Source organism: Ictidomys tridecemlineatus, chromosome 5 (genome assembly GCF_052094955.1).
Source record: "Ictidomys tridecemlineatus isolate mIctTri1 chromosome 5, mIctTri1.hap1, whole genome shotgun sequence".
Lineage (NCBI taxonomy): Eukaryota > Metazoa > Chordata > Mammalia > Rodentia > Sciuridae > Ictidomys > Ictidomys tridecemlineatus.
In genome coordinates, this window is record NC_135481.1 from 172,647,674 (window position 1) to 172,669,877 (window position 22,204).

General features: G+C 42.8%; 1 non-coding gene across 1 annotated transcript; it reads left to right on the top strand.

The window, feature by feature from the left end:
• Positions 1 to 15,081: 15,081 nt before the first annotated feature.
• LOC120887114 (small nucleolar RNA U3) lies at positions 15,082 to 15,300 on the top strand. Its single transcript, XR_005730268.1, has one exon. It is a non-coding gene; the product is annotated as a small nucleolar RNA U3 (small nucleolar RNA).
• Positions 15,301 to 22,204: the final 6,904 nt, after the last annotated feature.

Consider the following 22,204-nt stretch of genomic DNA (forward strand, 5'->3'; position numbering starts at 1 on the left):
CCTCTTTCTTTTTAGTGGAAAGCTCTCAGAATCATTTTCCCCCTCTCATCCTTCCAAAGGAGGGGAGAGAAGAACAGATAATGCAGGGGGCAGCAGAAATTCCAGAGCCCAGTTTGACTATGTTAAGTCTCAGAGGCCCATTGGATATCCACAGGGAGGTGTCATTAGGCAGCTGAGTGACTGTCAGCCCGACACTAGGAGGAGAGGCCCAGGATTGGAGATGAGAATTTGAGAATCATTAGCTATGGAAAGTGTATAAAATCACCTCAAAGAAGAGAAGGGAATGTTCTGGAACATTCTGGAATGTTCCAACATTTAGAAGGAGGAAGCAGAAAATGACATTGGGAAGAAGTGCCCAGTGTTAGAGAAGAAAAATAAAGTAAGGGTTTCACTGGAGCCCCCACCCTCCCCAACCTTGCCAAAAAAAAAAAAATGTGTTTTCCAAATGGACCAGGGCAACTCTGTTGAATCCTGCTCGGGGAGTATGGACAATGAAGACCTAGTCATGTCAGGCAAATCTGATAGCAAATTTAGAAGCTTCTTAACAGGAGTTTCACTGGTCTAGTCTGGGCTGAAACATCAATGAAGGATGAATGTTGGGCACTTAGGTTTCAGGATCACAGAGTAGAGAAGTTTTCTTTCCTGGCTCTTCCAAGGCATGAACCCAAGAAAGTGATAGGCAGCTCATTAGCAGGTGGATGAATAAGAAAAAAAAAATGGTGGGAAACTTTGCTGGAATTTAATACTGGACATTCAAAGCAGATCAGGGACTCAGGAGACTGGAGATAATAAAATAAGAAAGAAATACCCAGCACCACCCCTTTTGCCCCCACCAGAGGCACCAGCCAGAGTGGTCCCTCCACGAGGAAATTAAGGGATAAGAAAATTAAAGGAACATGAATTTTTAGGAGGCCTGTGTTGTGTCTGGGTATGGAGAGTTTACAGATCAAAGACACTTCCCGACTAACCTGAAGGGCATGCTTCATAATATCCTTGTGCAGGAATGAAGCTGCATGTCTCCTGGCTTTGTGTGGAGGACAGAGGAAGGAAACTTTTGCAGCTGCAGGGTGGGGACTCGCAGCTGGGGGAGCTGATTCCTAGCATACTTGAGTATGGCTCAAAATGCAGGCCTGACAAACACACACTGCATGACATAGCATGTGCCCAAGTGACCAGGAGAAAATCAAACATGGAGATAGGTTTACACTGATGTGGAAACCCACCTTGCTCTTCCCCTCCTCCTCCAATCTGGCTACTTACAGGACCAGCTGGAAGAGACAAGCGTGGACAGAAATTCAAAAGGGTGGAGGTGGGAGAGTTTGAGTTTGGAGACTGAACAGAAGAATGGGAAATGGGGGTTCTGCAGATGACTGACTGGAGTAAGAATTGGCTCCTCCACCACATGAGTGGAACCCAGGGGAGTTCCCTGGGGTGCAGTCTTTGAGTGTGGACTGGCAATTGCTGGGACCTATCGGTGTGCTGATTTAAAATCTCCAGACTAACAGGCATTCAGCAAAGGACCTGGAGCCTGCCTAATCCGAAATCCTGCCTCCAGGATTTCCATCTACATGATTACCTCTCACTCTAGCAACCCTACCTTGAGGTGGGAGCAAGCATCACACTCTAGACCACCCAACCTAACACAGTTGAGAAGGGAAGCTGAGAATCTATTGAACTCCAATGGAAATAATTCTTTAACTTTTCATCAAGATCTTTTTTCTTTTTTCTGTTTCATTGTGACCTTAATGGTTCCTGTGTGGAGACCAGTAATTTAATTATGGACTCTCATGGCTCTGTTGCACTGGGATCTGCCTGTGCAAAAGTGCAGGTCAGGGCTAGGGATGTGGCTCAAGTGGTAGCGCACTCGCCTGGCATGCGTGCGGCCCGGGTTCGATCCTCAGCACCACATACCAACAAAGATGTTGTGTCCGCTGAAAACTAAAAAATAAATATTAAAAAATTCTTTCTCTCTCTCTCTCCTCTCTCTTTAAAAAAAAAAAAAGTGTAGGTCAAGATGGCACAGTTGCTATTGTGATGCCAGCCAGAGGAAACTCTGTGTAAAGGAAGGAGTTATCAGTCAAGGCCTTAAGTTTGGACACCAACTCCCAGGGATAAGGATTCTGAGAAAAACAAGATGACCCTAATGACTCACAATTCTGCATATTCAAATTATCTGCTTTACTGAAACTTTCCTCCAAATAACCTTTTGATAATGAAACCTATATAATAAAAGTGCTGAGGTATCTCTGAGTTAGACTTCCCCTATTAGGGGTTGGTTGAACCACCCGGCCCCATCTTTTTCTCTCTATGTGTGTCTGTTTTTCTTTTCTTCATCCCCCACCACCCCTCATCCAGTCTCTAAAGTAATGGACACAGCATTCATGGACACTTATACTCATTCATATTTGTTAATTTTCTCATTTCTAGCATTTTAAAATCCAGTTATTTTTCATGGATAAGTTTTATGAGGACTATAATGTTTGATAAGTATATTTCAATTTGATTTACATTCTTTTATTTTTATATTTATTTTTAAATATTTTTCCTTATGTATATTTTTTCTCACTTGTCTGTTTCCCTTGATTATCTTTCACTCTTTTCTTCTGCTAATATCAAATTTCTATTGTTTTCACTTTGAAAAAATTAATGGAAGCATTAATTTTTTACTTCTATCTTTTCTCCTCCTCCTTCATAACCATCACATCCTACATGACCTCTGTTATCTCCCTGTTCACCATTTGAAATTGTAAACCATTTTGCAAACTTTCCATTTTTACTTTAGATAATAATTGATCATGTCATTTCTTTTTTAAAAAATATTTTTAGTTATAGACAGGCACAATACCTGTATTAAATTAATTTATTTTTATATAGTGTTGAGGATTGAACCCAATTCCTTGTGACTAGGCAAGTGCTGTACCACTGAGCTCAGCCTCAGCCCTGATCATATAATTTATATTTATTGTGACAATTAACACTATAGATGTCATAGCAGTAACTATTTGATTTAATGCTATATAGTGCTTGCATTTATTATTGTTATATTTGTCTTGCCATAAACTGTGAAGGAACTGGAAATAATCAGTGTTTCCACAGAGTAGTAACTCCACAGGATAAGTCCACAGGGTAGAAACTCAACTGCCTCAGATTCATACTGTTAAATGGGTAGACACACAAATAACATAAAAAGGCAAGGGAACAAATTGCCCCAAACGTACCAAGACACTTCAATAACAGAATCCATTGATACCATGGTGTGAGAATGTCTGGGAAGGAGTTTAGAATGTTCATAGTTTTGCTGATCTGTGAGGTAAAAGACGAATTAAGGAATAAAATCAGAGAGAAAATACAGGAAGTGAAATATCACTTCAACAAAGAGATATAGATTCTGGAAAAAATCAGGCAGAAATCCTTGAGATGAAGGAATCAATAAACCAAATTAAAAATTCAATAGAAAGCATCACCAACAGCATAAACCACTTGGAAGACACTTTTAGGCAATGTAGACAAAATATATAATCTTGAAATTTAAGATGACTATGGAGAAAAGATGTTAAGGGACCATGAACAGAACTTCCAGGAAATATAGGATAACCTGAAAAGACCACATTTAAGATTTATTCGGATAGATGAAGGTTCAGAGTTACAAACCAAAGGAATGCACAATCTTTTCAATGGAATAATATCAGAAAAATATCCAAACCTAAAAATAGAAATGGGAAATCAATGCAGGATGCATATAGGACCCCAAATGACCCAACAGCAAGGCACATTATGATGAAAATACCTAACATAAAGATTGAGGATAGAATTTTAAAGGCTGCCAGAGGAAAAAAAAAGGTCACATTTAAAGGGAAATTAATCTGGGTCTTAGCTGATTTCTCAACCCAGACCCTCAAAGCTAAAATGACTTGAGATAATATATACCAAGCTCTGGAAAAAAATGGATGCAAGTCATGAATACATAGGTTGTTGGAATCTGTTTTCAGGTATGATTCCTTGGTGACATAACAGGCCGATAGTACCTCCATGTTTCATAGTACATTACCCAGTGATGTGACCTGAAGAACACTGTGCTAGACTCTATGCCAAGTATGGTCAGCATAGGGGGGTTTACCCATTAGGTCAGAAACAGTGACATCATTAGCTTACTTTGCCCAGTTATATGGCCAGCATCTCAAGCAGCTTAGTGAATGTCTGAGAAATCAGTTTCTCCAGAGAGCACACGTTTGCTACAGTTTTCAATGTGTGAATACTGAGAGATAGAAAAAAAAGGAGAGAGCATTCTTCAAGATAATACAAAGATGAATATTTAGGTTCAGGACTTCTCTCAGTGTTGCATTGCCTTGACAGGGGCATTTCTGGGACATGGTATTTTACTGTCCCTTTTTATTTTTAAGGATGACTCAGGTGGACATCAATCTCCTCTGAGGGAACATCTGGACACATAAACAGGCAACGTGCCAAGAGAGCAGCACACAGCCGTCCAGCAGTACTGTACCCAGGGCCTGACCAAGAGTACCTGGGTGACCAAAATAATGCTGCTTGCCTGCGTCGTTGATCTTCCCCTTACTATGTTCAGAGCTGCTGGCAGAGTGACTATTTTTGTTGGCTTTTTTGCTGTTTTGACTATAGGACCTGGCCAGAACAATAATAGGGGAGGAAAAGTTTATTTTGGGGGCTCATTTTTTCATAGGTCTCAATCCATACACAGCAGGCTCTCTTCCTCAGGGCTCATGGTGAAACAGAGCACCATGGTGGAAGAATGTGGCAGAGCGAAGCAGCTCAGTTGGTGATCAGAACGCAGAAAGAGCAAGATGAATTTATTTTGACTGGATAATTTCTCTTGTCATTTCAAAACTCTACAATTCAATAATTCTGAAAAGATACAAATTATTTCTCAGTGCTTCTTGACCTGCTTCCTAAATTTGAAATACTCAGCTTCAGCATCAGCATTAACCATGCATCCTAGATACCTATTTTACATACAGTTTCTGCTATCAAGATCACAACTTGAATGGGAAGGCAGTATATTTTTAAAATTTTTATAACAGTAATTCCTTAGTATCATTAGTAGTACATTCAAATTTCACCAATTGCTTAAAAATTCCTGCATTAGTCAGGGTTCTCTAGAGGAACAGAATCAACAGGAAGTATAGTTATAAAAAGGGGACTTATTGGATTGGCTTATGCAACTAGAAGCTGGACAGTTCACAATGGCTGTCTGCAGGCTGTAGAGCTGGAAGAACCAGTAGCTGCGCAGTTCAAGAGGCTGAAGCCCCAGAAAAAGAGGGATAAATGGTGCTACCCTAGTGTGAGACCTAAGCCTTCTGGAGAATCACTGTCAGAGTCTGCATTGGAAGAGTGAAAAAGCAAGAGTCCAGTATCCTCAGATAATAACAGCATCAATCAAGAACCTATTCAAGAAGAATGGAGCTTGCATCTGCTGCTGCTTCTTTGTTCTTCCAAATTTTATTCCATCCAAGCCATCATCCTATTGGTTGGTATTGCTCACATTTAGGAATGGTCTTCATTTCAGTTAGCTATCCCAATGCCAGTCATTCCTAGATATTCTCTCATTGACACACCCATGATCCTCTCAATCCTTGGTATCTCTTAATCCAATCAAGTTGAAAATTCAGATTACAGCAGGAGGAGACCTGCCCCTTCAATTCTGGGGCCATCTGTAGGGCTCACCCTCTGTCTTCTGCCAACTCCATACCTAACCTAGAGCTTGCCCTTGCCCCATTAGTTCAGCTTGATTCCTGACCCCTACCAGAGAGGCCCTGAGCCATTCACAGCACACACAGGTTCCGCCTGTCGTGTCTGGCCTTGCCCTTGCAACTCACTGCCCAGCTGGTGGGCCTCCCTTGGGTTCATGACTCACTCTTCACCCAACTATAACTCCCCAGGAGTCTATAAGTCCTGAGTCCTTTAGGAAGATGGTCACATCTGGTACTTCAGACCTTCAAAGGAGCCCAGCACAGAGTAGGGAGGCTGTGGGGTAGCCCACTGCCCAGTCCCAGATATTCTACAGCTGCACATGGAGCCACCTAAGACCTGGACACAACTGAGCATGGTGATCAATTTCCTTCAGCTCTGCCACAGCTGGAATAAAAAGGATAGCCTCAACATGCAGCACAAGAGAATTGGACTGGGTACTCAGCAGAACTTTCTTACAGGATTCTTTGATGGTCCTTCTTCTCAGGACAGGTCACAATGGCCATCTGTGTGTGGGGTCAGCCACCTGTGTCTTGGAAAAGCTGGTTCTAGGGGAGGAAGACCTATAATTACAGGTGGGACAGAGCCTCTGATCCTTCAGCTAGTATAGATGAGAGGACCCAATAGGCACAACAGAAGCATACCCATCCATTCTCCCTGATCCAGCCTCAAGCCCAGTTACTGGAAAGGCATCTGTCATTTTACTGTATCCTCTGTCTGGATTGGTCAATGTCTAACATGTTCTGTTCCTCCCACATTGCCCAGAAACTTGGTCCACACTGAGCTAACCTGGTGACCCTTCCACCCAGCCATGGCTCCATTCAGGTCTCTCCCCACAACTGACTCCTCTCAAGGTTCTGGTCTCCCTAACCTCTGTGATTCTTTGTAGGGCACTGCCCAAGTCTGGCAGCCCCAAGATGGGCCAAGAAATACCTGGTTCCTCTTCATTCTCAGGTCTGGCCCTTTGATCACTCTCTCTGCAGTTCAAGATGTAGTAAGGGGAAGGCCAAGGAAGCAGGCAGACAGCGTTGAACTGGGCATCCAGGCATTCTTGGTGGGGCCCTGGTCACAGCACTGTTGGACTGGCTGTATGCTGCTGCCTTGGCAGGATGCCTGTTCTCTCAGAGGATATTGGTGTCCACCTGGATCCTCCTTAAAAGAATAAAAGAAGGACAGTAAGACATCATGTCCCTGAAATTCCCCTTTCCATTCCCATGAATCTAACCAAGGCAATTCAACACTGAGAACAGTCTCAAAGCTGAAAATCCATCCATGAATTATGTTGAAGAACACTGTCCTCCTTCCTATATTTCCCATGTGTACCTTAGAAACTATAGCAAACTCATAGTATCTGCAGAAACTGCTTTCTCAGACATTTGCTAAGCTGCTTGGGATGCTGACCATATAATTGGGCAATGTAATCTAATAATGTCACTACTTATGACCTAATGGGTAAACCCCCATGTTGGCCATACTTGGCATGGAATCTAGCACAGTGCTCTCCCAGGCCAGCATCACTGGGCAATGCATGTACTATGAAAGATGGAGGTGCTATCAGCCTATCATGTCACCAATGATAGGAACCAATCCTGAAAGCAGTTTCCAACAACGTATATATTCTGGGTTGGCATCAATTTTCTTTCAGAGTTTGATATATATTATTCCAAGACCTCCTTGCTTTGAGGGTCTGGGTTGAAAAATCAGCTGAAATCTGGTTTCCCTCAACATGTGACCTGTCATTTTTCTCAGGCAGCTTTAAAAAATTCTTTCTTCATTTTGTATGTTAGGCATTTTCATCATCATGTGCTTTGCTGTGGGTTTGTTGTAATTTTGTACATTTGGGGTCTTTCAAGATTCCTGATTTTGATTTCCCATTTCCTCTTTTAGGTTTGGAGATTTTTGTGATAGTATTTCATTAAAAAGATTGTGTATTCCTTTCTTTTGTAAATCTGAGCCTTCATCTATCCCAATAAATCTTCAATTTGATCTTTTAAGGTTATCCTATATTTACTGGAAGTTTTGTTCATGGCATCTTAACATCTTTTCTCCATGGTCAACTTTATTTCCAAAATTATATATTTTGTCTTCATTGCCTAAAACTATGTCTTCCAAGTGGTCTAGTCTGTTGGTGATGCTTTCCATTGAATTTTCAATATGGTTTATTGTTTCCTTCATTTTGAGTATTTCTGTTTGATTTTTTTCTTTCAGAATCTCTCTTTATTTAACTGATTCTTTCACTTTCTGTATTTTCTCTCTGATTTCATTCCTTACATCATCTTTTACCATGCAGATAAGTTTAACCATGTACATTTTCAACTCCTCTGTGTTGTGTCAATGGATTGCTATTGAAGTATCTTGTATGCTTGTGGCCATTTGTTCTCTTGATTTTTCATGTTGTTTGTGTATCTCCCCATCTAACAGTATGGATCTGAAGCAGTGAAGTTTCTACCCTGTAAATTTATAACATCACTGAAAGTTTCTAGTAACTCACAGTTTAGGGGGGGACAAATAATAACAAAATCCAATGCAAACAATATACAGCATTAAACCAAATAATTCCCCTATGATGTCTACAATGTTTATTGTCACAATAAAAAAATGATGTGAACAGTTATTGCCTACAGTAAAACAGTAAGTTTGCAAAAGGGTTTACAATTTTGAAAGGTGGATAGGCACAGAATAGAAGTGATGTAGGATGTGATGATTATAAGGGAGGAGGAGAGAAGATAGAAGTAAAAAAAATTAATGGGAGATTTAAAAGAGAATAATAGATATTGGCTATTTGCAGAAGAAAATAGAGAAAGGTAATCATGGGGAAAAGATAAGTGAGAGAAAAAATACATTCACAACTAGATAGTCTGCACTACAGAACATTCTCAGCTAAATATCCCATGAGTAGAAAATGAGAAAAAAACAATGAAAACCAGCAAAGGGAGGAACTATGCAAAGTCTATCAAAGGAGAAACTAAGTCAAGTTATATAATAATAAATATAAATATAATAATAATTATTATTATATAATAATTATAATAATAAATAAAAAATAAACCAGGAATATAAATCACCTTGAATGTTAATGGCCTAATCTTAGTGATTAAAAAAAAACAAACACAGAATGGCAGATTGGATTAAAAAGAAAGACCCAACATTAGGCTGTCTTCAAGAGATTCACCATAGACATCCATAGAATGAAGGTGAAAGGTTGAGAAAAAACATACCACTCACATGGACTGTATAAACAAGCAAGGGTTTCCATCCTCATATCAGAAAAAGTGGACTTCAAGCCAAATTTATTCAGAAGGGATAAAGAAGCACATTTCATGCTGCTTAAGGGAATCATATATCAACAACACAAAACAATCATAAATACTTATGCTCCAAACAATGGAGCATCTATGTACATCAAATAAACCCTTCTCAATATCAAGAATCAAATAGACCACAACACAATAATTCTGGGTGATTTTAAAACATCTCTCTTACCGCTGGATAGATCTTCCAGACAAAAACTAAAAAAGAATCTATAGAACTAAATAATATAATCAATAATTTAGACTTAGTGAACATAAACAGAGTATTTCATTCATCAACAAGTGAATACACTTTCGTCTCAGCAGCACATGGATCCTTCTCTAAAATAGATCATATTTTATGGCACAAAGCAACTCTTCACAAATACAAAAAATAAAAATACTACCCTGAATTCTATCAGATCAAAACAGAATGAAACTAGAAATCAATGATAAAATAAAAAATAGAAGCTACTTCAACATCTGGATACTAAATAATACATTATTGAATGATGGATGGATGGCAGAAGAAATCAGGGAGGAAATAAATATATACTTAGAGATACATGAGAACACGAATACAGCATATCAAAAACTCTAGGATACTATGAAGGCAGTGCTAAGCAGAAAGTTCATTGCATAGAGCTCATTTATTAAAAGAATTAAAAGTCAACAAATAAATGACCTAACATTACATCTCAAAGTCCTAGAAAAAGAAGAATGACTCAACACCAAAAGCAGTAGAAGACAGGAAATAATTAAAATCAGAGCTGAAAACAATAAAATTGAAACAAAAGAAACAATTCAAAAAATTGAAAAAATAAAAAGTTGGTTCTTTGAAAAAATAAATAAAAATTGATAAACCCTTTGCTACACTAATGAAGAGAAAGGGAGAGAAAACTCAAATTACTAAAATTCATAATGAAAAAGGAAATGTCATAACGGGCACTACCGAAATACGAAAAATAATTAGAAACTATTTTAAAAATTTATATCTAATGAAATAAAAAATCTCAAACATATCAACAAATTTCTTTTTTAAAAAAATATTTATTTTTTAGTTTTAAGTGGACACAATACCTTTATTTATATTTATGTGGTGCTGAGGATCGAACCCAGTGCCTCATGCATGCTAGGTGAGCGCTCTACCACTGAGCCACAACCCCAGCCCCCATCAACAAATTTCTAGAGACTTATGATCTACCTAAATTGAATCAGGAGGACATAAGATATTTAAACAAATCAATTTCAAGCAATGAAATAGAAGACATCATGAAAGGCCTACCTACAAAGAAAAGCCCAGGACCAGATGTATTCTCAGCTGAGTTCTACAAGACCTTCAAAGAAGAATCAACACCAATATTCCTCAAAATTTTCTGTGAAATTGAAAAGGAGGGAACCCTTCCAAGCTCATTCTATGAAGCTAATATTACCCTGATACCAAAACCAGACAAAGACACATCAAGGAAAGAACACTTCAGACCAATATCCCTGATGAACATAGACACAAAAATTCTCAATAAAATTCTGGCAAATTGCATACAAAAACATATTGAAAAGATAGTGTACCATGATCAAGAAGGGGTCATCCTAGGGATGCAAGGTTGGTCACTATATGGAAATCAAAAAAGGAACTCATCATATCAATAAATTACAGACAAGAATTATATGATCATCTTAATAGATGCAGAAAAAGCATTTGACAGAATTCAGCATCTCTTCATGTTTAAAACACTTGAAAAACTAGGGATAATAGGAACATTCCTCAACATTGTAAAGGCTATCTATGCTAAGCCCCAGGCCAACATCATTCTAAATGGAGAGAAACTGAAGGCACTCCCTCTAAAAACTGGAACAAGACAGGCATGCCCTCTTTCACCACTTCTATTCAACATAGTCCTTGAAACTCTAGCCAGAGCAGTTAGACAGAAGAAAGAAATTAAAGGGATATGAATAGAAATAAAACTATCACTATTTGCCGATGATATTATTATATATTTAGAAGATCAAAAAATTCCACCAGAAAACTAATAGAAGTAATAAATGAATTCAGCAAAGTAGCAGGATATAAAATCAATACACATAAATCAAATGCATTTCTATACATTAGTGCTGAATCTACTGAAAGAGAAATTAGGAAACCTACCCTACTCACAATAGCCAAAAAAAAAAAAACCACATAAAATAAAGTACTTGTTAATCAATGTAACAAAAGCTATGAAAGATCTCTACAATGAAAACCACAGAACACTAATGAAAGAAATTGAAGAAGACCTGAGAAGATGGAAAGATCTACCATGCTCTTAGATAGGCAGAATTAATGTTGTCAAAATGGCCACACTACCAAAAGTGTTATACAGATTTAATGCAATTCCCATTATAATCCCAAATGATGTTCTTCATAGAACTAGAAAAAGCAATCATGAAATTCATTTGGAAAAATAAGAGGCTCAGAATACCCAAAGCAATGCTTAGCAAGAAGAGTGAAGAAGGAGACATCACAATACCCATCCTTAAATTATGTTACAGAGAAATAGTAATAAAAATGGCATATATTGGTATCAAAATAGACATGTAGACCAATGGCATAGAATAGAAGACACAGAGCTAAACCCATATACATACAGTTATCTCATACTAGACAGAGGTGCCAAAAACATATATTGGAGAAAAGACAGTCTTTTCAACAAATGGTGCTGGGGAAACTGGAAATCCATATGTAGCAAAATGAAATTGAATATCTCTCTCTCTCTCTCTCTCTCTCTCTCTCTCTCTCTCTCTCTCTCTCTCTCTCTCCCTGCACAAAAATCAAGTCAAAGTGGATCAAAGACTCAGGCACTAGAACAGAGACTCTGAGCCAAATAGAAGAAAAAGTAGGTCCAAATCTTTATCATATCAGCTTAAGACCTGAATTCCTTAACAAGACTCCTAAAGACAAGAAGTAATCAAGAATCAAATGGGATAGATTCAAATTAAAAATTTCTTCTCAGCAAAGGAACAATCAATATCATGAAGAGAGAGCCTACAGATTGGGAGAAAATCTTTACCACATGTACCTCAGAGCACTAATCTCCAGGATATATAAAGACTTAACACTCAAAAAACTTAACACCAAAAACCCAAAGAACCCAATTAATAAATGGACAAAGAAACTGAACAGAAGAAGAAATATAATCAATTAACAAATATATGCAAAAATGTTCAACATCTCTAGCAATTAGAGAAATGCAAATCAAAACCACTCTAAGATTTCATATCTCATTTCAGTCAGACTGGAAATTATCAAGAATAAAAGCAATAATAAGAGTTGGTGAGTATGTGGGAAAAAGGGACACTCATTCATTGTTGGTGGAACTGCAAATTGGTGCAACCACTCTGGAAAGCAGTATGGAGATTCCTCAGAAAACTTGGATGGAACTACCATTTGACCCAGCTATCTCACTCCTTGGTTTATACTCAAAGGACTTAAAATTAGCTACTACAGTGACATGGCCACATCAGTGTTTATAGCAGCTCAATTCAAAATAGCTAAACTATGGAACCAAACTAGATACCCTGCAACAGATGCATGAATAAAGAAAATGTGGTGTATATATACACAATGGAATATTACTCAGCCTTAAAGAAGAATGAAATTATGGTATTTGCAGGTAAAAGGATGGAGTTGAAGAATATCATGCTAAGCAAAACAAACCAAACCCCCCAAAACCAAAGGCTGAATGTTTTCTCTGATAAGTGAATGCTGATCCAAAATAGGTGGGTTGGGGGGATTTAGAAAAGATTGAAGGAACTTTGGATTATACAGAGGGGAATGAAGGGAGGGGGGGCATGGGGATGGGATGGACGGTGGAATGAGATGGACATAATTACCCTATATGTATGTTTGATTGCACAATGGCTGTGACTCTGCATCATGTATAGCCAAAGAAATGAGAAGTTGTGCTCCATTTGTGTACAACATATCAAAATGCATTCTACTGTCATGTATAACTAATTAGAACAAATTTAAACAAATAAATATATTTAAAGTAAAAATTTAAGAATTAAAAATAAAAGAATACAAAACAAAACTGAAATATACCAGTTAAACATGCTAATCCTCATTAAACTGGTCCATGAAAAATAACTGGCTTCAAAAATGCTAGAAATGACCAAAAAAAAAATATGAATAACTGTCCCTGAACCATTTTGGTCACAATGAAACAGAGAAAAGAAATCTCAATTGAAAAGTTAAAAAATTGTTTCCACTGGAGTCCAAAAAGATTCTCAGTTTGCTTCTTGTCATTAGGTCGGGTGGTCTGGAGTGGGATGCTTGCTCTACCCGCAGAGTGGGGTTGCTAGAGTGACAGAGGTAATAATGTAAGCTGTAATCCTGGAGGCAAGGATTAGGCTTAGGCAGGCTCCAGGTTCTTTGCTGAATGCCAGTTGGGCTGGAGATTTTAAATCAGAGCACCTCTAGGTTCTAGCAATTGCTGGTCCATGCTGGAAGACTGCACCCCAAGGGATCTCTCCTGGTTCCAATCATGTGGTGGAGGAGCCAGTTTCTACTCCAGTCCATCATCTGCAGACCCTAAGTTTCCATTCTCAGGTTAGTCTCCATTACTCCCAGTCCCTCCACTTTGAATTCCTGACCAGGCATGTCCTTCCTAGAGGGTCCTACTACCAGCTGGATTGGAGGAGGAGGGGGAGAGCTGGGTGGGTTTCTTTCACCACTATTGCCCTATGTAAATGCCTCTCCATGTTTGATTTTCTCCTGGTCACTTAGGCACACTCTATGTTGTGCAGTGTGTGTGTTTGCCAGGCCTGTTTTTTGGGCCAATCTCGAATTCACTAGGAATCAGCTCCCACAGCTCCCGGCCCTCATGCTGCAGCTGCAAAATGTTCCTTCCTCTGTGCTCCACACAGAGCCAGGAGAGATGCACAAGGATATTGTGCAGCTAGCCTTTCAGAGTCATCAGGAGTGTCTTTGATCTCTAAACACTCCATGCCCAGAAACACTTTAGGTCTTCTAAAAATTTGGGTTCCTTTAATCCCCTTATCTCTACAATTTGCTCTGTAAAGGAACCATTCTGGCTGATGAATCCAATAGGGGCAGTCTGGTAGTGTTGGGTATTTCTTCCTTATTTTTATCATCTCCAACTTCCTGAGTCCCTGATTTACTTTGTCCAGTATTAAATTCTCCTTATTTTTGTTCACCCATCTGCTAATAAGCTGCCTATCTGCTTTCTTGGATTTATGCCTTGGAGGAGCCAGGAAAGAAATCTTCTAGCTGCCAACAGATTGGCTCCTCTGCGGTGATGCTCATTGGGTTGTTTCCCTGCCCTTTCAGACCACAGAGCTGCTCATTGGGGGACTTTTTTGGCTCCGCCCACACGACCCAGCCAATCAGCCTCAAGAGCAGGAGGAGTGGGGGAGGTGGAGAGGCTTGTGGGAAGCTGGTGGTGGCAGTTGGGCTCTGAGGGTTTTCCTGAAGAGCTGTGTGGTGTGGTGTGTGTGTTCTAAAAATAAAGTTCATTTCTTTTGACAAGTGGCTCCTGAATTGTGCCCAGCCAGACTGTGGCATTATGCCTTAGAAGAGCCAGGAAAGAAATCTTCTCTATTCTGTGATCTTGAAACCTAAATGCCCAACATTCATCCTTTATTGATGTTTCAGCCTAGACTAGACCACTGAAACTCCTGTTAAGAAGCTCCTAAACTTCCTGTCAGATTTGCAGGACATGACTAGGTCTTCATTGTCCATACTCCCTGAGCAGGATTCAACAGAGGTGCCCTGGTGGATTTGAAAACACATTTTATTTGGCTCCAGTGAAACTACTCTTACATGATTTTTCTTCCCTACTACTGGGCCCTTCTTCCTAGTGTCCTTTTCTGCCACCTCCTTCTAAATGTTGAAACATTCCAGAATTTATTCCTCCATCCAGTCTCTTCTCATCTTTGATGTAATTTTATACACTTTCTATAGCTGATGATTCCCAAATCCTTATCTCCATCCTGGGCCTCTGTTCCCCTTACCCATTCCCGGGATCCACTTGACTGGCTCATACGGTTCCTATGGAGAGGAACATGCCCTAAGACTATGCCTTCAGAAATTATTTCTATTATTCGTTCCTGGAGAAATTTCTCTGACCTTGTAGAGTACTGGAACCATGATGAAAGGGTCCAGAGTTCCCTCCTGAGGGTGAAGGCAGCTCTTGGCGTTGCTTTGCTACAAACGTTTTTTGGCCATTGACGTCATTTCTTCTCTCCTATATTTTGGGAAGGTGAGAAGAGGGAAATGCTTCTGAGATATTTCCACTCACAAAAAAAAAAAGGACAGTATTATGACTGTCCTTTCTAGAGTATACCTCATTCCCACTATATGATTTTTTAAATGGGTCTATATTAATGTCACATGGCACCTACTACAAATTAGAGGGTTTTGTGTGTGTGTTTCTCCTTGTAAAATGAAAGCACCAAGGAAGAAATGTCTCCATCTTTCATGTACAGTATTGTAGCCCCTCTCCTAGGACAGTATTTGTCTAATGGTGTGTTTTTGAATGCATTAAGGCAAGAAGGAAGGGAGGGAGGGAAGCACTGGGAACCACCTTACCCTCACCAGGGAGTTGCTGTGTCACCTAGGGCAAGCCACACTTATTTCCATGGTTACTGTTTGGATGTGTAAACACCTCTTCCTAGCTTACTGACATCTTAAGGGAATCAGATGATGTTGCTATAAAGGTTAAGTTTTCTAGGATGTGTTCCTAACTAAACGTTGCAAATCTCCAGATTAAACCCCAAGGATCTTAACTTTCTTTAAAGGACTCCCCTGCCCGAAGACCAGGTTATCTGAGAACAGACATCAGTTCACTCATTTCAGCAGACCATCTGCCCCTCCCCACCCTCCTGTGTCTTTCTCTCCTCTCACCATCCAGTGGCCCTGCCGGTGTCCCGGGGACTGGGCCTCATTTTCAGATGGACTCTGCTGCTAGCAGCAGCACAGCTTTCTCTCTTCCTCCATTTTCCATTTGTCTCCCCTGAGGACTCTCCACCATGAAGACACAGGAATGGTCTGTAACTGTGAAGAGGTGAACAGCAGGGACCAAAATTATAGGAGCCCAGAGGATGCCTTGTGTGGGATGGATGCACTTGAGGAACATGTTGGTCCTGAGTCAGACAGGAATGGAACTGAAGTGGCTCCATATCAGGACTAGGAGAAGAGCCAGGTGCCCTGGTGCTACCTGTCATCCAGGTACTGGAAGGCTGAGGCAAGAGAATCCGACTTCCTGGCCAGCCTTGACAACTCAGAAAGACCCAGTCTCAAAGCAAATGTAAAAGATCCAGCCTGGGGATTTCACTCAATGGTAGAGCCCTTGTTCATCATATTGAGTCCTGGAGTTCAATTCCCAGCACAGAAGGAAGGAAGGAATGAAGGAAGGGAGGAAGGAAGGAAGGAAGGAAGGAAGGGAGGAAGGAAGGAAGGAAGGAAGGAAGGAAGGAAGGAAGGAAGGAAGGAAGGAAGGAAAAGTAGGTTATTCTTCCTTCTTTCTGCGGGGTACTGATCACTGAACCCAGGGGCACTTAAACACTGAGTCACAACCCAAGCCTTCCTATTTATTATTCATTTTGAGACAATCCCCAATAAGTGGCTTAAGGCCTCACTAAATTTTTGAGGCTGGCTTTGAATTTGCATTACTCCTGCCTCAGCCTCTCAGGTCACTTGGGTTTAAAGACAGCTGTCTCTAGGCCTGGCTACTTTACTATGGCTTGAACCCAGGGATGCTTAACCACTGAGCCACATCCCACGCCCTTTTTAATATTTTATTTAGAGACAGGGTCTTACCATGTTGCTTAGGGCCTCATAAAGTTGCTGAGGCTGGCTTTGAACTCTTGATCATCCCATCTCAGCTTCCCAACCCGCTGGGATTACAGGCATGCACCATCAAACCCAGCTCCTTTTTGATGTCTTGATGCACATATCATCACCTCTCAACATTGTCCAGGGCTCTGAGGTCATTCTCAGGAAGGAGTCTGTACTGATTGTTCCTATAAATATTAAACAGGTGCCTCCCTTAATCTCCACAGCATTTACTAATCTTCAGAAGTTGCTTTTTCTTTTGGGAGTCTGTTCTGAGGACCTTGCATATGCTCAGCACCTGCTCCACCGCTGAGCCACACCCCACCTCCTATAACACAAAATGCCATTGACACTAAAATGTATTAGGTTTTATCTTTGTTTCCCATTCGCGAGCTTCCCCATTATAGAAACATCTCTGAGATAATTAGCTTGTGTAGAATCCAGGTTGATTTTGACAATGGTTTCAGAGGGTCTAGGCCATCCTCAGTTAGCCTTGTTGCTTCGGAGTTCATGGAGAGGCAGCAAATACTGGCAAAATTACAATGTGGGGGGAAACCACTCATCTCATGGCTGGGAAGCAGAGAGAGCAAGAACAGGCCAGGGTCCCACTGACCCCTTCAAGGACATGTTCCTAACAACCAAAGTCCTTCCATGAGGTGCTACCTCTTTAAGATTGAAGCACATCCTAAAATCACCTCTCTGAGGATCAAGGTTTTAGCACAGGGGGCTTCGGTGACACTCAGTGTCCACACTGTAGCACAGCCCTCTGGAACAGGTTCACTGTTCCTACCTCCCTTCCTCCATTGGAAGGCAGGAGGCCCTCCCCACCTACTCTAGGCTCTCCTAGAGCATGAGCCCAGAGACCCCTGCATGCCAGGCAAGCACTGCAGCACTGAGCTGCACCCCCAGCCTGAGGACGGGATTTCTGTCTGCTTTGGACACGGGTGTTTCTGAGCATCTGAAATGGGGTGCATCAGCAGATGGGGAGGTGGTGAACAGAGGAATTAGGTCAGTCACACTGGGACATTATACTATGGTAATTTGTGAGCACAAGTTAGGTTGAGTGAGGTCGTTTTGGCCACACGATGGGTGGGAGGCCTCCCTGGGGCCATGGCTGGGCTCAAGTCCTTGGCCTTGTAGGCCAGGAAGGCCAGTGACCTGCACGTGCAACCCAGGTCAGCCTGACCAGCTCCTCGGGCTGGAGCTCACACTAATGACTCAGGGTCAGCGACTCCAGGACAGAAACACTCTGGGACCTGCCTTACTGTGTTGGCCTCAGAACCTAGGGAGGAAAGTGACATGAGGGCAGGGGATCCCAGGGCTGTCCCAATCTCTTCTCCAAGAATAGAGGGGACTGGTCTCTCTGACACTGGCTCTTATCTCTCCCTCATTACTGCATGTGGGTGCCCCAGGGAGCAACCTGAGGGGACTTTAGAGACAGGGTGTCTGCTGTAGTGGGCCTGGGGAGGGGCAGGGAGAGGCCCAGGCAGAGGGGCCCCTGCCTTACAGACCTCAGCTGACCCCACAGGGAGCTCTGGAGCTGAAATGTCCCTCCAGAGCAGATGTGTCTTGCATTTGGGCCCACATGGACCAGCCACTGGGTGTGGTCACCAGGAAGGGTGTGACCAGGTTGCTCTGTGCCCTTAGGCCACCTGCTGACCTTATTCCTAGCAGCTAGTTGTCAAGCACTTTGGGAAAAGGGAGTCTATGGAGTCCCTCTCTTTTCCTGTTCTTAGCATTGAATAGCACTCTTTCCATGGAGCCTGTCTAGATAAAATTTCTCTTTCATTTGGAGAAATTTGCTTCCAGTGCATTGGGTACATAAACTAGGAGGTGGACTCTTCTAGATGCATAGCATTGCTCCTGTCAGGGGCTCCCAAGCCTCTGTGAGAAGGATCATAAGAACCTGGGGTCCTGGGGTAGGTAGAGCTCCTGGACCTCCATCTCTGTGTCGCCTGTGGTACCTACCCTTCCAACACTCCCCTTAGCACACCTTTGTTGCAGCACAGGCCTGGGGCACTGCAGGGGCTCCTCTTCCCCAAAGGCTTCAGGCTCTGCAGTCAGGGCAGAGTCTGAAAGTCTCATCATCTGTTGACGCAGTGCAGCAATTCCATGGCACTGGAGACGCAGGCCACTGTTTCCTGGAGTCAGACTTTAGACCTGAGGCAGTACCTTGACTTCTCTATGTACTGGGATAGGTCCTGTGGAGATGGATGCGGGTGAGCATGATCAAGGAGGCGGTGGGGAAAGTGTGGGCACCCGGGAGCGGCACAGATTGGGGTTTGGACTCAGAAGTGCAACTGATACCATGGGACTGAGGACCTTGGGCCAGGCAGATCTGGAGAGCACTCAAGGGTGGATGCAAAATGGACTAAACACTTCTGTTTTCAGGTGGATTGAAGACCAGCTCTCAGTAACAGCCACCAGCATCCTCACCTTCAGTTGTGGAACGGGTCTCCCTGGGCTATGACAAGGGGACACCTTCCTCTTCAACAATGGGGCCACCACTGTTGTGCCCTCCTCTGTCATCTGCCCACCAGACCCCCATTGCACTTCCTATTACCCCATTATTCAAACCTCTTCCCTAGGCCCTGGTAGAGGGCCCCTGACCATAGGCAGAGCACACACAAGCCTTTGCTTCCACTCTGGCCTTGACCTTGCAACCCAACACCAACCAGGCCAACCTTACTTAGGTCCATGATCCAATACTCACTCTGCTAGGTCCTCCAAATGGGTTCCAGGGCCCAGAACCCTGGGGAGGACAGGCATCTGTGGGGCCTGAGACCATCAGAGGAGCCAGGCACACAATAGGGAGGCTGTAGGGGTTGCCCACATGCCCACTCTCACGTATCCCACAGCCTCACGTGGAGCCCCTGTAGACCTCAGCAGAACTGAGCTGGGGATCAGGCTTCCTTCAGCTCTGCCTCAGCTGGCATAAAAAGGAATTGGCTGGACCCACAGTAGAAGACAATTGTGTTAGGTACCCAGCAGAGCTTCCTTGCAGGATGCTTGGGTTGTTCTCATGCTCAGGCCAGCTTGGATCAGTAGGCCTCTGTGTTTGGGGACCGCTACCTGTGGCTGAGAGCAGTTGATGCTGGGTGGGGAAGGCCTGGAATTGCAGATGGGACAGAGCTTCCTATCCTCCAGCTAGTCCAGAGGAGAGGACCTAACAGGGCCAACACACCCTCCCTACTGCATTCTTCCTGATCCAAACCCAAGCCAGGTACTAGTGAAGTATCTTTCACTTCTCTCCATCCCCTGGTTAGATGAGGTCAGTGTCCAACAGCACCTTCTGTTCCTTAAGACTGGTTTCTCCCAAGCATTCTCTCCTCCTAGGCCCTGCCAGTACTTGGGCACTCATCACAACAGGCAGCCCCAAGATGGGCCACAGTGGTACCTGACTCCTCTGCATTCTCACTCATGGCCTTTTTGGCACACTTTGGGCAGTATGTGGGGTGCTACGCATAGGTGAAGGCCAGTAGACCAAGGAAGCAGGCGGCAACTGAAGGCTGGGCATCCTGGTACTCCAAGGGAGGCCAGGGAACAGTTGTCCTGGGCGGGCTGTGTGCTCTGCCTTGGTGGGCTATTTATATTCCACATGTTCTGTATGAAGCAACGTTGTGGCCATCTGTGTTGTCCTTTTAAAAAATATTAGGAAAATAGAACACTGAGTCCCAGAAACACCCCTTTCCATTTCCAAGAACCTGGCCAAGTCAATGAAACAATAAAAGCAGTCCCGGACCTGAATGTCAATATATGTTTTATCTTGAAGATCTCTCTCTCTTTCTCTGACTCTCTCTCTCTATCATTGGCAACTCTAGCAAACTACTGCTCTCTGTAGAAACTGCTTTCATGGACATTCTCGAAGTTGCTTGTGATACTAGTCCTATTATGGGGCTATGCTATCACCACAACTGTCATGACCTATAGCCCCCTCTTCCTTCCTGGTGTGGACTCCAGCCCTGGGATTGCAAAATGCACTATGAAAGACAGGTGCTATGACTCCTGCCTGTTACTAAGGGACCTTTTCCAAAAGTAGTTTCCAAATAACCTATATCAAACTCATGGTATCTGGAAAACTGCTTTACCGGACATTCACTAGGCTACTTGGGATGCTGGCCATATAATTTGGCATAGTATACTAATGATGTCACTGCTATGCTGGCCATACTTGGTATAGAATCCAGCATGGTGCTCTTCCACACTGCCCTCACTGGGCAATGCACTATGAAAGATGGAGGTGCTCTGAGTCTTGCCTGTCAAAAAGGAACCTTTCCTGAAAGCAGTTTCCAACAACCTGTGCATCACACTCCATCTCAGGGCGTGTTCCTGGTGTCTCAGAAAAGATCCACTATCCCAGCCCAACTGGGATGGGATATAACCAATGCCTTCCCCAAGGCTTGCACAGCCACCATGTCCTAAACCATCTGCAGTGTTTCAGGCATCTGAGGACACACTGGTCTGTCTGTGCTGGATATGTTAAAGCAAGGGCTCAGGTGGCCAGAGTGATACTGACCACAGTGTGACAGAAACTTATAAAATTATGACTCAGTATTTGGGAAAGGGACATACTGTGTGTCATCTGGAGATCATCTCTGAGCACTCTGGCTGTCTTGAGGTTGTTGGGGGTCACAGGGCCCATTCCCCATGACACTGCCCCTGGAATATGGGCAGAGGTTCTAGGGGCTGCTGTGTTAGGAGCAGCATCATGCTCCAGGAATTGTGATTCAGGGGACAGCCAAGATTGTGAGGTCTCATCCAGTTAACCCTGTGGCAGGACAGGTGGCAAAGAAAGACACATCCAGTGTGGCCATTTCAAAGGCTTTGGAAAACAAATCCCTTTCTGCACCCTCATGGGCAAGGTAGCCACGGTGTGGAGACAGAGTAAGGTGACAGAAGAAGCACAGGGGACTGTTCCCATGGGAACAGGGTTGTGATTGACTTTAGGGGAAATCTGAGGATGCTCCCACCACTCCCATGCCACTATATGCTACAGTTCAGGGACTCAGGCCCTTAAACTGAAGACCTTGGGGTCAATTCTGTGGCATGTCCCTCATCACAACATTGTCAGCCAGAAAGATGGGTTGGGAAGACACTGTGAGGTGCAAGAACTCTAGGGCCAGTAAGTTCACAGGTGCAAGGAGATCTTCATGGGTCCCAACAGCCACCTGCCCCTGCAGTTACCCTGGACCCTAGGAAGTGACATATCAGGCCAGGGTGGAGTGGGGTCCATGTGAGCTCTGGGCCTAAGGTGGGAGGAGGAGTTTCCAGTGAATGGACCCAGCTCAGGAAAGCTGCTATGTTTCTGACCTCAGCCTGGCAAGTCTAAAGGGTCAGCCTCTCTCACCCAGGCCACTAG